Source organism: Nycticebus coucang, chromosome 23 (genome assembly GCF_027406575.1).
Source record: "Nycticebus coucang isolate mNycCou1 chromosome 23, mNycCou1.pri, whole genome shotgun sequence".
In the NCBI taxonomy this organism is placed as follows: Eukaryota; Metazoa; Chordata; class Mammalia; order Primates; family Lorisidae; genus Nycticebus; species Nycticebus coucang.
In genome coordinates, this window is record NC_069802.1 from 22701030 (window position 1) to 22714761 (window position 13732).

Genomic DNA, 13732 nt, shown 5'->3' on the forward strand with positions numbered 1-13732 from the left:
TGAACCCCAACATAATCAATATATACATGTTAATTGACACAACTGATATTAGCAGAATTTCTAAGATACGTCCTCCAAGTTCAATGGTCTATACCTCTACAACTGCCCAAATCCTTTACTTGATTCCTTTACTCACCACCGATTCCTTCTTAATTATGGGACACTATTGAGATAAGTTAAGAAGTCAGAGGCCCACTCTTTCTCAGTGGCTGTTCTGTCACATCAAGAAGAATTTGCATCTGGCTAATAATGACACATTATTAGGTTGTTAATTTTTGTCTCAGGAAAACAATCTCATTTTTAGGTTCTTGAGTCTCAAGTTATTTTGTGTTATGCTACTCCCAATTATTGCCTGTGTATTGCCTGTAAGACAGAAAAAAAAGAAATAATATTTGGGCTTAAATTGGGATTTGAAAGAAAGGTGAGAGGTCAGAGTAGAACAATCCAAAGTGGATTATAATACGTCAGTATTATAATGACAGACTGAAGAATAATAATGACAGTGAAGAAGATAGGCTGGGATCATTAGCTGAAAGAGAAGTAGTGATACAGTTAGTTGAGAAGATGTAAATGGCTCTGATTCATTTCATACCGTATCAATTTGACAGCCAGATAAACCTATCCAAGCTGAATCCAATCTCAAAGCCTTAGGAGAGTTATCCATTTCTAATTAGCAGACAAGAGAGAGGAATATCATGTGCCCAATGCCCCCAGGATAAAAAAGGAAATGCAATTTGTTACTCATCAACTAGCACACTTCTCTCTTTACTTGTCAGTGGTGACAACGAGGATAGCTGTGGTGACTAATTAGATTTTTTAGTTCCATAAGAGAGAGGTAGTAAGTAGAAATATTTTCTCTAGTGGCTTTATAATTCCATTTCATGGATATCAGGAGCAAGTACCATGAACTCACTCACATGATTTCACGTTGAAAAATTACCACTAGATCAGCGTTAACAAAGATTTCATTGGTGCTCATAACAGTGTAAACAAAGGTGTTAGAACAAGTTTGCTAATGCAGGGAACTTGCCCTAAGCATAACCTATTGATGGCCCCCACACAAGTCTGTACTTCATAAATCAATGTGGAAATTCATGTAGAAACAACCTGATATAATTCTGCAACTCCAGAGAATACATGGTGATGCAAATTTGTTTTCTTTTTCAATATTAAAGGAGAAACAAATCCTTTAAGTTCAATAAAGCAAAGGCTGACCTGAAATTCATTGTTTACAATGTTTTCAGAAAGTGTCAAACAAGTGAGTTGTGAGCTTTCATATAAAATATTTAAATCAGTGAAATTTGGAATCCATGCCCATCATCCTCAGCTGTACCTCCAAAACTATCTGCTGGCTTGAGTACCTTTTCGTGATAGGTTCCGGTCCATTACAACACTGAGGATATCGAACTGTGTCTACATCCCACCTCCAAATCGTGACTTGTTCTCTCCGCTGGCTCCCAGCAAACGATCCTGTGTCAAAATTTGCGAGGAAAATTGAAGCCATTATCTCACCACTTCCTCAACTTTTGGCTATCAAACTTAGGAACTTAAATCTGTCTGTATTTAACACTTTTCTTTCTTTTTCCTTTTTTTTAATTGTCGGGGATCCACTGAGGATACGAAGAATAAGGTTACACTGATTGCATTTGTTAGATAAAGTCCCTCTTATAATTGTGTCCCACCCTCAAGAGGCGTGACAGACACTGTGATCTCCCTGCCCCTCCCCCCACCCCCTCCCCACTTGCTCATTCCCCTTCCCCCTTGTATTAGCACATCTACTGACTTCATATTAGAATAGAGTACATTGGAGTTTTGCCTCTCCATTCTGTGATGCTACCACTTTCTTATTATCTAAATATACTCAAATTTCTCCCATGTAATGTTAAATGAAACAGAAACAATTCTGAACTCTTTATGCTCTCACAGTTGTTCCTAAATCGCTACATATATGTGCTTAAGTCAGTTCTTTAATTTTCATTGGCTTTTAAAACCAGCCCACTCTGGCTTTAACCTTCATCAACTGGGTAACTTAAAACTGTTATTTTGTTCTGGTATTGTGGGTTGAGGAGTTCTATGGGCCATCTCCCCAGGAAAAGGACCATTAACTGGTGAAAACTACTAAACAAAACAAGGTAAAAACAAAATAAAAAAAAAAAAACACCAGAAAACAACCAAACAAAATAATCACTTAAAGAATCAATAAATTGCCCTTAAGTCAGAAAGGAAATGGAGAAACAATCTCTTATGAAAGTCTAGCAAATATCAGGCACAATAGTGGTCGGGGGCTATTGACCATAACCCAAACCCTACTATTTCCTCAGGCCAGTGAGGTGGAAGCTCCACTCGGGAGACTTTACCCAACAAATTAGGGCTTTCTCTCCACACATATCTAAGTCTAAAGCTGTAATTTCATCTTGGAAAGCATAGTTCTCCAGTACTCATCACTCTGGTGCCTGCCCCAGCCAACTCCAGCAGATTTAATATTTCCAACATTGGCAAATCTTTCCAAATTAATCTACCCATTCAGCTCAAGCCCTATCAAAATTACAGTGGACATTTTTACAGAAATTGATAAGTTATCCTAAATTTTACATAGAAATATAAGGGATCAAGAACAGCTAGAACAGAAACTGGTATAAAGATACACACAGACAAATGGAAATATGATTCTGAACAATATTATCATGTAATTTTTATAAATCATTACCCTATCTTGCACTTCTTCCTTTTGCTATTTGAAACATAGGTAAAAGAGAACATTAATTTATTATTAATTTAAAAAGAGCTATAAAAAATAAGATGTAGGAAACAGGCAGCTTTATGCAACTGGAGAAGGAACTACTTGACTGGAATTGATTAATCACCAATAAACATAATTGTTAATACCATATTTGATGTTTTTCCTCCACTCCTCTGATGACCTGATTCCAAAAATTTGAAAAGTTCTTAGAAAACACATGTAAAATACGTTCCTTGCAATTTAGTTCCAGATCAGGGAGAGTCTTAGTGAGGGTCTCTACATATATGTGACAATATATCTATCTAATAATTCAAAAGTTTAATGTTATATTCATTTAGAAATATTTATTATGTTGAAATAAAAGCATTAATAAAATCAAGAAAAACTTAGAGTACTACCAAAATGAGATTTTTGACACATTTCTCATGAAATTAGATGTCTGAGACAACTGGTCAAGTATCTTAAAAAAGTAAAGAAATAAATTCTTACAGATGAAGAGGAATTAAAGTTCATTTCAATGACAGTGGCAGGAAAATATACTATGACACTTATTTTAATATACTTGATAAATGCTTGGTTTTCCTAGTTTTGAGGTTTCCCAGTGCGTAATTCCTTAAATTTCCATCAGAAAACTATAGCCACACTTAGGTTTAAATTTTAAAGATAATATATAATCGTTGATTATTTTTAAATTATATGTTCTTCCACCAATAATATTAACATTATTGTATTTTATTTCTTTATTTGTTTCATAATATTAAACGATTATATAAGTTTTGGTTATATAATTTGCTTTGTACAGATTGAGTCAAAGTTACATGTATAATAGTGACCTTCACCTCACCCTCCCAGAGTGCTAGGATTATAGGCGTGATCCACCATGTCTGGATGAAAAAACTCATGACTTTTTTTAAACTAGAAAAAAATGAATTAAAATCATAGACAATAAATTGATCAAGTTGGTAGAAACTTCACACATGACAAAAGTTGCTCATGGTATGCAAGGCAAGGTAATTTAAATCATCATCTCCACGTATGTGATAATTAAATAGGACTCTAATATATTCTAATAATGTAGTTGTAATGATTTTAAAATAAAAATACATTTTCATCTATAGTAAAAAGATACAAAGGAGAATTAAGGTAATTATTTAAATAAATCAAGATAAAGAAGACATTTTCTCAATTATCTAAACAATTTGACTGAAAACTTTAAGTCTAAAACAACAGAAATTATCACCTTATTTCCCCATTTCATTTTATCTGTGTCTATTTGACCTTGATTGCAGAAATTCAATCCCTATCAGAATCATCCAGGCTATAGCTGTCCTTTTCACCTTGCCAAGTCATTTTATTGATAGAAATAGAGAGACTAGACATGTAATTTAGAAAATTGTGTAGCTTTCATTTTCATGTCCCTTAGGAATATTTTTTAAAATATTTGAATTAATCCTCAAAAACTCTTCAATAGAGATTTTGATTCTAATCATACAATGGAAGAATCTGAAAGTAAGCTTATCACAAGAAAACAACACATACCTATTTTTCAAAGAGAAAGGATTGCCAAATTGTGTATTTTTTTCCTTTTTTTTTTTATTAAATCATAACTGTATACATTGATATGATTATGGGGCATCATACACTCGCTTCATAGACCATTTGACACATTTTTATCACAGTGGTTAACATAGCCTTTCTGGCGTTATCTCACTGAGACAAATTGTGTATTTATAGTTAGCAAACATTAAGTTCCAGAAGATTCGTAAGAGCACCAGTTGGAATGCAAATTAGACCTCTGCAGAGAAGAACAACCGCCCACACATTTACTGTGTAAACTAACCAATAAAAGTTTTCTGGTCTTTTATATGAGGGTGAAAATACATTCTATTTCAATAGGGTACTTATTAAACAATTCAGGTTTTCACCTAAGGACAAGGAAAAGTAAGGACTAAATAGAGACAAAAACAATGGAGGCTTTTTTTTGTTGTTGTTCCTGTGAAAAAATATGAACTAAAACTATCCATCAATGAGAAAGCAAAAGCAAAATACGAAGGTTTATGTCTGGATTATCCAGATTTATTACATACTTTGAAAATTGTCCTATTTCACTCTTCACTGAGATTAAAGAAAGATATTCCTTCAAAAATATGAGTGGGGGAGTTACCACTCAAATTTACTTTCTATTTTAGCTGTTGTATTACTAAAAGGAATAAATCTCCAAAGGGCAAAATGAACTGTATCAATGTTTTCAGCACTAAATTATTCATATTTGAGGTTTAATCCAAATTACATTTAGATTGACCCAAACTATTATATGTGGATTTTATACTGAATATGCAAAACCCATTACTTTTATGTGCTGGTTTGTTCTACTTTCTCTGTAATAATTTTAGTTTTGAAGATATGTCATCATATTCACGCCTTATTTAAGGAAGGATACAGGAAAATTTTTTAAATGAGTGTCAAAACAGCATATTACATATTCATATGTAGAATATTGGAGAAATCGCCTTCATTGAAAGAAACTATAAAAAACTGAAAGCTTTGCAGTGACAGGCGTGGTAGGCCACACAGCCAGTGTAAAATTGGATTCAATGTGATTATTTCTGGGCAATAATTCAGAGCAAATAACATCAAGGAAGGCTTGCGTAAACCCAGATGGAAAAAGTGGATTTAAATCAAACTAATAGGTTGCAAAACATGAAATATGCTTTGTACTGTGCCTTGGAGACACGTGGCCAAATCCATATTCAAAAAGTAAAAACAAACCAGAGTGATTTGAGGAATAAATTACTTGTCATCGTGATCTTTTAAAAATGCCAGAATTTAATACAAAAATATAATCCTAACATTTATTGCAGCAAAAATAAATGTCAACATATTAGACTTAACTGGCAAAGCCTCGTGGCAGCATTTCTACAGAGTGAAAGGAACATGACAAGCTGTATTTCACATTTATTAGAATGAGATTTGGTCTTCTTTATCCTAAGCAGCAGATTTAAACACTTTATTTTAATTTACTTCATGGTATTGAGGAAAACATTGACTCAGATAAGAAAAAAATGCTGTACAGACTTGTTCACTGAAGTAATCTATCAATCTTAGAAGCTAAATATGTATTATGACAACACCAAGACTTTGTAGCTAGAAGAATTGAGCACAGAATAGCTGTAACATATTCCATGTTCCAGACAGCATATGTGAGTGGGAAACAGTGTGGATGCCTATTATCCGTAATAAACACAGATTTTTTTTGTATCTTTATTTTATTTGCAGAGCTGACAAAATATATTGTCCAGGCCTGAGAACTTCCGAAACATATCCTGCCCACATCAATTCCTTTATATAAAAGCTTTTTTAAAATATATAATTTAAATATGTATTAAATGTGTATTTGATATTTGAGTGCCATTTCAGAAATAAAGGTTGCTGGAGACTTTACATAGCTGATATTTTTAATCCTTTCAAAATCACTGCCTATGTTCTCAATAGACAGGACTCATAAAATTCACTTACTATGGACAAATGACAAACTTGCCCTCTCCAGACTTGATAATGGTCAAACATAATAGTGTGTATCATGTGAAAAGCAATATGTATATCGTGTGCTATATAAAACCAACAAGTACAGAAACACAATAAATATGTATGCATGGAAATACAAATATTTGCTTGCATATTGAATGTGCATGGATAAACACACAAATACCTTTGCCAGGAGTATAAAAACCAAGATTTTATTTGCATGAGGGAATATAATTATACATGTAAATTTTGAAATGTCTAGTATAAAAATTAGTAATTTTAACACACCGCACTCTGCAAAGATATTTACATTTAAATATGAATCCACTTAGCAGTTAGGTTGTAAACAAAATTCTGCATGCCTGAGCATAAATATGTTTTATATAAATATCCTAAATGTTGAAAAACCACATGATTGTATGGACCCAGAGCATGCTGCTACCGAAGACTTACTTATTAAATAATGTATTGTAAAAATACATATCCACAAATACTTAGCAATGAAATTTTTTTATTTTAAAAGTTGCTACTTAGCAATCAAGATCTTAAAAAATAAATATTTTTGTATAAAATTTTTGAACATTTAATGAAAATTTCAAAAGTGAAAGTCTTAAGCAGTTACTTAGGGAACTAAGATAATACTTTCATATTGTTTTAGATAAGAGTGAGAAGTTTAATCCAAGCTAGAAGTACAATATGCCAAAATTCACAATTTTTCCATAATTATATATACTCCATATTCCTCTGCTAAGTTAAAGTGTTTTATAGAAACAAATCTTTTGACAATGCAATCCTGTTCACCATTTGTAATAACTTTGTCTCATCTTTAGCCTATAAACTACTAACACATCTATTTTCATTATATTAATGAATGACATATGCTATTGATAAATTTGCTAAATGTGCTAAGTTTGCCCATTCATTAATCAGTGTATTAAATAAAAAACTTAATATGCACACAGCCCAGGGCTAGGAATACTGTACATGGTTTATGAATATTAAATGAATATACAGAAGGCCTTTCTGTGATAACTACTGAACTAAGTGCCACAGATTCAAAACATCAATCCCCCAGGAAGCTCCTAGACTATGAAGAAGACAGACAAATACATTTTTGTGTGATAGTGAGAATATGGAAGTAGATGATAATTCTGCTAATTCTGCTTAGGTGGGTAATTATGGGTTAAAAGTAATTATAAGTTTTTGGCTATGAGAAAGCCTTACAGAAAAAGAGATTCATATCTTGAAGTTCAAAAGGTAAGTGGAGGTGTTTTAGGTGAGTAACCAAGTGACATGTAGTCAGAACATGGCATGTTCTATCTGGAAAAATGCAAGTGGTGGCATTCACAGGTGCACCAATATAACCTAGTGCTGAAAGACTAGATTAATATAGCCATAGTTAGGTTTCCAGATGACTGACTAGATGCAGCTAGTATGTGCTTCTTTCACAGAAAGGAACTAAAATAGTGAGGAGTTATTCACACTACGAATTTGTTGCCTAAGAAGGAACACTGGTATTCAACAGAAAAGTGACAGGGAGCAGAGAAAGTGAAGAAAGAGAGAAAATAATGCCCTCTACTTAGCTGTGATCACCTAGGAGCCTGGAGTCACTTCCAGCTGCAGGGAAAGAGTAAGAGACACCAGGGCCCCTCATTCCTGTCATGGACTTTCACAATCCTAGCTATGGGAGAGCCAAGACCCTTGTAGGCCTTGAACCTAACATAGGCAGTTGCTAGGAGACTGCACAGAAGTATTGCTCCAGAGAAGGAGATCATGCTGAGTTCCAACAACTACTGACCCCTGAGCAGCTTCAGCTTAACACCCTTCTGTGAGCTAAGACTTCAGAGGACTGTGTTCTGCCCTGGGGCCACTGACACCCCTGCTCCCCCTTGGCCAAAGAATGAGAGGCCAGGAACTTTCTTGCACCCTGAGGACAAATCCCACTGCTGTTGCTGTGGGTTGCTGCAAGACCAATGTGCAAGAAAACCATGTACCCACAGCCACCTGCCTAGCCACTCTCACCCAGTCTGACCTCATCCTTCTCAGTGGCAAGCCCATGCACAACCACAAGGGCCCCCTCCTGAGTATTCTGCAGCAACCTAAGGAACACTTTCTTCTGGTCTATCACAGTCAGTGACTGAATGCTTTACCAAGAGGCCTGTGGATTTGTCCTATTCCCCCAGTACTTGAACATGCTATCCAGTATTCTAGAGATCACCCATCCCAGTCTACCTCCATTGGCGTCTAAACATTTCCCTGTAGTCCAATGTTGCGCCAATTCAACCTTCTGATACAACCACAGCTAGCCATCGCCCACACCTGCCACCAATGAGTTAGAGGACCTGTTACAACCACCACTAACACTGGAAATGATTAATTTGGTTCCACTTGGTTGCTCCACCCGTGCTACTGCCATCACCCACATTGCACTTGTTACCCAGGGCTTAAGAATCCACTAACATGCCTGGCTTACTGCTATTACTACCACTTCCTGAGCAAGCCATGGGGAACCACCAACACAGAAGTGAGCATACACGGCTGTGGGGTTCAAGGATAGTTAGGCTCATCCCAATACTGCCATCACTTGGGCCTGAAGAGTGTTCAACGTGGTGTCCTAATCCCCAGAAAAACGGGAGAGCCTGCACTAATAACTGTACCCTAAGCCACTGAGGAAATAACAGATACCAATGACACTATTTACAGCTGAAAAAAATTATACCAAGACTACACTACTGCACGTGCACCCAAAGTCAAAGCCAAAGAGCCCTACCTATACAACAACGTATGTACATCTTCAAGGAAAAAAAATTCTTCTCTACTGAAGAAAATACAAAATATTGGAAGAAGCAACTGTTATACCACATTTACCAATCCTGACACAGAGATACAGGAAATATAAAAAAGCAAGGCTATATGACTCCCCCAAAAGAACACAATAATTCTCCAGCAACAGATCACTATCAAAAAGAAATTCACAAAATCATGGGAAAATAATTTTTAGTATTAAAAATACTAAAATTACCTCTACTAATATTAATTTTAAAGAAGCTCATGGAGATACAAGGTAATTCTGAAAAAACCATATAAGAAGTCAAAAATTTAAAAATTCAGGATGTGAAAAAGAAATTTACAAAGAGATACATAGTTTTAAAAGAGAAACAAGCAGAAATACTGGAACTGAAGAATTCATTAAATGAAATACAAAATATATTCAAAAGCTTCAACAACTAACCTGATCCAGCACAGGAAAGAATTTAGGAACTTAAGACATTTCTTTTGAAATAATCCAGTCAGGCAGAAATAAATTCAAAAGTAATTAAAAAAGAAATCAAGTGAAGCCTTCATGACACTTAACACAACATAACATGACCAAATATTTTAATTACTGTGTCCCTGAGGGCAAAGAGACAATGCAACTATTACAAAATTTATTTAACAAAATGTTTGATGAAAATATTCCAAGTCAAGCAAGAGACTTAAAAATCTGAATACAGGAGGCTGAAAGCTGCAGAAGATAATCGAACTGTCTAAAGCAAAAGAAAAGAAGAGAATATAAAAACTTCTAGGCACCTATAAAAAAAACAGAAAACACATTTATAAAAAGAAACCTTATAGAGCAGGAGAAAATAGAATGATATATATTTAAAGGGCTAAAAAAACTGCCACCCAAGAATACTACAGCCAACAAAATTTCCCTTTATACATAAAAGGGAGAAAAAAAGTTTTCCCAAACAATGACAGAACGAATCACCACTAGAATGGTCCCATAGGAAATGCTCAAGGAAGTCCTAAATCTGGATGATACTGACCATCATGAAAATACATGAAAGTATGAAACTCACTAGTAAACTAATCCTGCAAATGAAGAAGAGAAAAGACTCAAATGTAACCACTATGGAAAATCACAAAACCATCATGACAAACAGTAAGAGAAAAAGAAAGGGCTAAAGAATATACAAAACAACTAGAAAACAAGACAGGATCTAAACAAACAAACAAAATACTGTCTGTTCATAGAGTGGTTTTTGTAATATCTGTATTTAAGATAACTCTATTACTTTCTGAGCTATTGTTTGAAGAAGTCTATTGAAAATATATTATTTAAAATTCAAGACTTTGGGATGATATTATGTCTTCTGCTTCATGACTAATAAGACTTATTCTTTTATCAGATATTTCCTTCAGAGAGAGACAGTTTACATATATCCTGTGAAGCTTCACTTGCCATTCAGAAAATGTGTTTCTTGAACAGCCTTTGTTTCTGAATAACAACCATTTATAATATTCTCACTGGGCTGCCCCTTTACAGACTTTCTTTCCCTTTATAAAATGAGCATTTTATTTTACAAAAATATATTTACTTTTGAGTCTTTTTCAATTTTACCATATTTTTCATTTGGGTATGTAAAAGATATGCTCCTCTTTCCTCGTCAAAACAGTAGAAAAATAAAAGTTACAATTATCCGGTAAGTGGAAAAAAAAATTTTGTTTTCTATATGCTAAGGAATTGACACCAATACATCATTATATAACTTCTTAAGAAAAGAATCCTTCTCAAAAAAAATAATAATAATGGCCTAGTCTTGATGAGAGGTTAGAAATATATGCAAAAGTTTTGAGACACTGTGTTAGGGTCCATTATTTCACTTCCAAAAAACAGCCAACAGCATCCTTTCTGGTTCAATCATTTCAACTTGTCAGTGTTGCTGTGAGGGCTTCATTTGTTTCAGTCTGCAGGGATTTTTAAGTTTCTTAATGATTGTGTATCTCAAAACTTTCGTAATGACCCACATACACAAGTCTGTCAGTATCTCCTTGAAATTGGTTCTAGGACGTCCTTCTATATATTAAAATCTGCAGGTGCTCAAGTCCCTGATACAAAATGATGTAACATTTGCATATGGAAACTGTAAGTGCAAGTTTCATTAAAACTCTTAGCAATTAGTGTCTTCAATGTAGGATGGATGGTGCTGACCTGTTATTACCATAAGTCTATGCATAGGATTATGTCTTCTTATCAGTGCTGTGGGTTAATAACCAGGTGTTCTCATCCTCCATCCTCACCGATGGCCTCTGTAATGGCCACACAACAAAATTGGTTTCTGATCTGGATTCACGTTAGAAGCCTCCTGATTGCAACAGACCTTGACCTCAGTACTCTGGGTTTTTATGTGGTTACTTTGTGCCTTACAGTCCTGGGTACAGAAGTCTGCATTCTGACTTAGGCTTTTCAACTCCAATTCCTTCTTCCTTTAGACCTCCATCCATTTCCAGTCTGCCTGGCAAGTGCCTGCTAACATTCCCTTGATGTTCCATTTGTATGCATGTTCCTGATGGTCGTTTTGACTTATTTTATCTATTCCATCTTTCTACCTGATTCATCTTGGTTTCTAACTTTATCAGTTAGTATTGCTTGTTCTTGAAATTTATGTAAAAGAATGCATGTGGTATGTATTTTTTAGTGCCTGGCTTCTTTTGTTCGATTTTTTTTTTCTTGAGATCTATTGATATGTTCTATTCAATATAGCAGTAATTGTTTCCCCTGCCCCCTTTTTAATAGGATTCCAACAAATTGTATGCATCACAATCAAACTAAGTGTGCTCAAATATGAGTCAGTAATTTTCAGTGTCAATAAAATGAAAATAAATTTATGTAAGTCCATAAAAGATCTTATATACAGTCGTTAAACCCTGTGTATTTGGCAACAGTAGGGAAGTATAGGTTATCTGATTCTCCATTTGGGGGAAAGTGTGAAGAAAAAATTATAGTAAATGCAAGCCATGAAGTTCTTCATAACAGATAAAAGCAATTATGGGGCTAAACATATTTAACTAAGACTAAAGGATATGTATGATTATAACATAAAAATAAGTGGAAAATACTTATAATTACCAAAAGTAAAAGTAAATACAATAAGAGTAATGCACCTTTTCAAGAACACAGACTAACAAATTCATTAAACACATTAAAATAGTTGTCAGTAGAGTGTAGCTTGGAGTCAGGATAAGAACAAATGAAATAAACTAGATGGGTGGCATCTGTGGCTCAAAGGAGTAGGGCGCCAGCCCCATATACAGGAGGAGGTGGGTTCAAACCCGGCCCCAGCCAAAAAACAAACAAACAACAACAAAAAAAAAAGCAGATGATAAACCAGAGACACAACTTACATACATAAATGATAATGTTCTATAACTGAGGGCGTATGATTAATATAATACTCTGAAACTGAGGTCTAAAGAAAAAAATCTAATCGATCAACAAAATTTGTTTGTTCTTAATATATCCGGAATACATCCATTTCTATTACCATATCCAACCAGTATCATATCAGTATATTCCCTCCTCAAGTCTCATGTGGACCACTGAAATACCTTGCTGAAGGTCTCATATTTCCATTCCTTCATCCCTATGGTTCTTTCTTCACTCGGTAACAAGAGTGAGATTTTGGAAACTTAAATCATATCAAAATCCCTTCATTCCTTAATTAAAATAATTGCTAAGATATCCCATTAGAATATTTAAGTCACATGTATCGTGGAATACTATTCAGCCACTAAAAAAGATGGAGACTTTACATCCTTTGCCTTAACCTGGATGGAAGTGGAACACATTATTCTTAGTAAAGCATCACAAGAATGGAGAAACAAGAATCCTATGTACTTGATTCTGATATGAGGACAATTAAGGTCCTAGTACATGGGGTTGGCAGTGAAGGTGGGGGATGGGAAGTGTTAAGAAAGGGAAGGAGGGAGGGGGTGAGGAGGTTAAGGGGTGTGGCACAACTTTTGGGGGAGGGACACAACTACAGGAGGGTCCTTATCTAACAAAAGCAATCAATGTGACCTGGTTCTTTGTACCCTCTATTAGTGTCCAAGTATAAAAAAACAATAATATTAATATTTGAGTCAAACAAAGGTGGGCTGGGAGAGATCTCAAACACCACGCAAGAGGGTACGAAAATGGGGCTGGTTATAAGATTTAGATTTGAGTTGAGTGATTTTAGAAAAGATTCAAGGAAGCATACAGTTGTTTCAAACTAGGAACTGACAAAAACAGGAAAATTTATGATTTATTGTCTTAAAAATCTCTATCCACCTGGCAAAGAAATGACCAAAACTAAAGTTGCTTTGAAAAGCAGTAGCAGGCACCCGTGTTAGTTGAATGAGAGGCTGCTCGGTCATATCTGGAGTTTATTCAGTGTTCTTGGTTTGGTCCACCATCATGTATGATTATAAAATGGCCTTTTCTTTTGTCTCACTTCAATATAGTCACATAGTCACCCTACACTTGGCATTGTGTGAAATTATTTATTTTTAATAACAGAAAACTGTGGCCTACTTGTTAATGCCAGGACAGAAAGCTGTTAGGGGTTTTATTCATTCTATGTCAAAATTTCCTTTTGGACAGGGCAGATGAGTTTGGGTTTCAGGACATTAATTTGCAACGTCTACATCATTGCCCTTGCC